We start from the raw sequence: 3,415 nt of genomic DNA, 5'->3' as shown, positions 1-3,415 counted from the left end.
ACACACACACAGATAAATTTTTTTTAAAAAGTCTCAATCACAAGCTTGCAAAACCGTTTAAGTGAAAGTGAAGACAGAGTTTCAGATCTTGAAGATGCTGGTGCAGCTAGTGAGAAGCTGATTGAGCATCAGATGGCTGCAGCTGCTGATGAAGTCACTTCTGAAAGGGGAAAAGTCAAAGCATACATTTCCCCGAGGTTGCTATTTTGCAAACTTTAATATTAATGCTCTCAGTTCAAGAGATGAGCCTCAGAAAAATTGGATGGCTGGAGAGGAAAATTACCTAATCACCAACATGCTTCAGAATTTTTCTTCAGATTATAGTAAATGTTAGCGCTGAACTGTTAAGGAATAAAGATGGATTTACAGTAAAAAAATGATTTAAGTGGATCTAAAGTCACTTGTAGAAATCTTGTAGATATCTTAAGGCTTAAATTACAATTTGTCAAGGAGAGGCACTTCCACATCCAAAGTCCAGCTTCAGGCAACAGCTGAAGCTAGAATCTTGCTATGAGAGCACAAGCATGAGATATTTATTGCAATGTCTGGACAGGTGTGTGGCTGGACAAGCCTTTCGTTGCTCCTTCAGCCCTGGAGCAAAAAAACCTGCATCTCAAGGAGCTGGTGATTAGACAGGTTTTTTCTGGGGAAAAAAAATTGTGTGAGTTTTCCCGTCATTATCAGGACCAGCTTAAAGCTGAAATTGAAGAGCCTATGCAAATTTCATAAAGCACAATGATGGCAAAAATGTCATCTGTGCTGCTCATACCCCTGCCATGCTGTGCTGTGTAATCTCGGGACAGGCTGGCTTTCTTAGCCTACATGCTGTAGCTGTCTTGTGTGACTTTGTCATGGGTTAGCACTGCCAGCCCTTCATACTTGGGCCTATGTTAAATACTCTGCGGAGTTCAGAGAAATTAGAGCCATGATGGATCAGACTGCTGAGACACTATGGGAAGAGGTGTTGAAGCCCCTGAGTGATCATTTGGTGGAGAAGAACATAAGGCAGCTTGTAACAAACTATCAAAGCAGGCCTGGCTCACCAGATAGCTCAGCGGACTAAGGGACCAGGGTTTGATACCCAGCGTGCCTGTGGGCCCTGCCCCCGGGGTGTGCTGAGACTGCAGTTGAGACTGGGCGTGATGGCTTGTGCCTGTGATCCCTGTGCTTGGGAGGCTGAAAACAGAAGGATCACTACAAGTCCAGTCTACATAGTGAGACCCTGTAGACTCTGTAGGCCCTGTGATTGATTGATTGATTGATTGATTGATTGATTGATTGATTGATTGATTGAAAAAAAGCAGGCCTGCCTGACCCAGTATCAGAGCACGCCAGATCCAGTACACACTGACAGTGTGTCCCCTCATAGCCTCCATGCTCCCTTTTTCATGCTTCTTGTAAAATGAAAACTCAACTACAAATAAACCAAAGTTTACAATTTTAAAAAATCTGAAATTCATGGAGTGGGGGTGGTAGAGTATGTGCTGAGCTATGCCAGTGTCTAGCACCACCAAAAAGAAAAGAAAAGGGAACCATGAGATTAACATAAAAATCAGTAACTTTTAAAAAGTATAACACAAACCCATTGAAGCCACACATGGTGAGATACACCTGTAATCCCTCGCACTCTTAAGAGGCTGAGGCAGGAGGATCCCAGATTCAAACCCAGCCTGGGCAATTTAGCAAGATGCTGTCTCAAATAAAAAAAGGCCTGGGATGTAGTCAGTGTTGAGACCCTGTATTCAGTCCTAACTACTAAGAAATCCTAAGTATTTGCAGTCTAGGCTGTTATTTATAGTAGTTAGCAGTAATACAGCATAAAGTTCTGTAAACCTTTGTATTTTTTTCTCTTTCAGGCTAATTTGTGTTTTGTGGATATTGACAACCATTTTATTGAGCTGCCTGAAGAATTTCCACAGTTCCCAAATAAAGTGGATTTCATCCAGGAGCTCGCTGAGGTTCTCCTTCAGTTTGGGATTCCTCCTGAGGGCAGCTTCCACTGCAACGAGAGCGCCACCCAGCTGAAGAACCTGGTGCTGAAGGACTTGGTCAGTGACAAAAAGAATGGCAATGTCTCCACCAACAACATCAGCATGTATGAGCTGCTGAAAGGCAACCAGACCATTGCTCGCCTGCAGGCCCTGGCCAAGCGCACTGGGGTGGCTGTGGAGAAGATGGACCTCTCTACTTCCCTGGGTGAGAAGGACAAGGACCTGAAGCTGCAGTGTGAGGAGGCAGAGCTCAGGGACTACCAGCTCAACGTGCAGCTGCGGGAGGTCTTTGCAAACCGCTTCACACAGATGTTTGCAGATTATGAAGCATTCGTGATTCAGACCGCTCAGGACCTGGAGTCCTGGCTCACCAACCGGGAACAGATGCAGAACTTTGACAAAGTAAAAAGAATCATCATTTTCCTTTTCATGGTTCTTAGTGGGGTATATTATGGATTTGGTTAACTTTTGTCATTGTTTTTTGAGACAGGGTCTCACTATGTGTTCAGGCCTGCCTCAAATTCATAGTCATCCTCCTGCCTCAGCCTCCCAAGTGCTGGGATCACAGGCCTGTGCCTCTGCACTTGACGGGTTAACTTTTTAAACCCAGATTATTTTTTCCTTTCTTCATCCCATTACCAACTTTTCCTTAGCTGGGCGTGTTGCCACATGCCTGTGATCCTCATACTCTCGAAGGCTGAGACCGAAGGATTGTGGTTTTGAGCCCACACTGTGCATTTTAAGGATTTCCCAAAACCCTGCCTCAAAGTTAAGAATTTAAAAAGGGGTGGACATGCAGCTCAGTGCTCAGATCCTTGCAGTAAACAGCAATTGCACCCAAAAGTAAGTCAACCCACACATGATGGGTTCTTCAGATATGTGCTCTATTATCTATAATCTTATTTTTGTATTTCTTGAACTTTGACAGTGTTTAAATTATAGAAACTCTTTTCACAGGTTTTTCAAATCTGTTAGCACTGTCCGACCTTGTAAGGGTTTTAACTAATTTTATGATCAAGTCTAGTCAGATGAAGCATGCTTTTCTGAGAAGTCCTTGTTCCTTCTACTTATTCAGTCTTCATTCTGTATTGAAGCCACCCACTTGTCATGTAAAGGTAATCATTCAGCTTCAGAAGCCAGATTTTGACACATTTTAGGATCAATAGAAAGAAAGAATAAATTAAATTTTATAACCACTGCCCCAAGTCTGTGTTCCAGAGTTTTGGGATAAGAAAGACAGAAAATGACACCAGTTTCTGCCCTGCAGAAGCTTCTCTAAGGGTCACTGTATTCTGCCAGATTTCCTTCATTTGTCCTCCAGGGTTTGGTTTGGCTTGGTTTATTTTTTTTTTCCAGACTGGAGCACTTAGAGCTGTGCACTGACTCTTAGGTCACCAGGGCACAGTTCAGCCCTTCCTGTAACT

At 43.4% G+C, this 3,415-nt stretch overlaps 1 pseudogene; it reads left to right on the top strand.

The window, feature by feature from the left end:
• The window catches only part of LOC105742322, a 7,721-nt pseudogene extending 6,658 nt beyond the window's left edge, over nt 1-1,063 (top strand).
• The last annotated feature ends 2,352 nt before the right edge of the window (nt 1,064-3,415 follow it).

This window comes from Octodon degus, unplaced genomic scaffold (genome assembly GCF_000260255.1).
Source record: "Octodon degus isolate 3935 unplaced genomic scaffold, OctDeg1.0 scaffold00047, whole genome shotgun sequence".
NCBI lineage: Eukaryota > Metazoa > Chordata > Mammalia > Rodentia > Octodontidae > Octodon > Octodon degus.
This window is presented reverse-complemented; position numbering and strand designations above follow the sequence as displayed.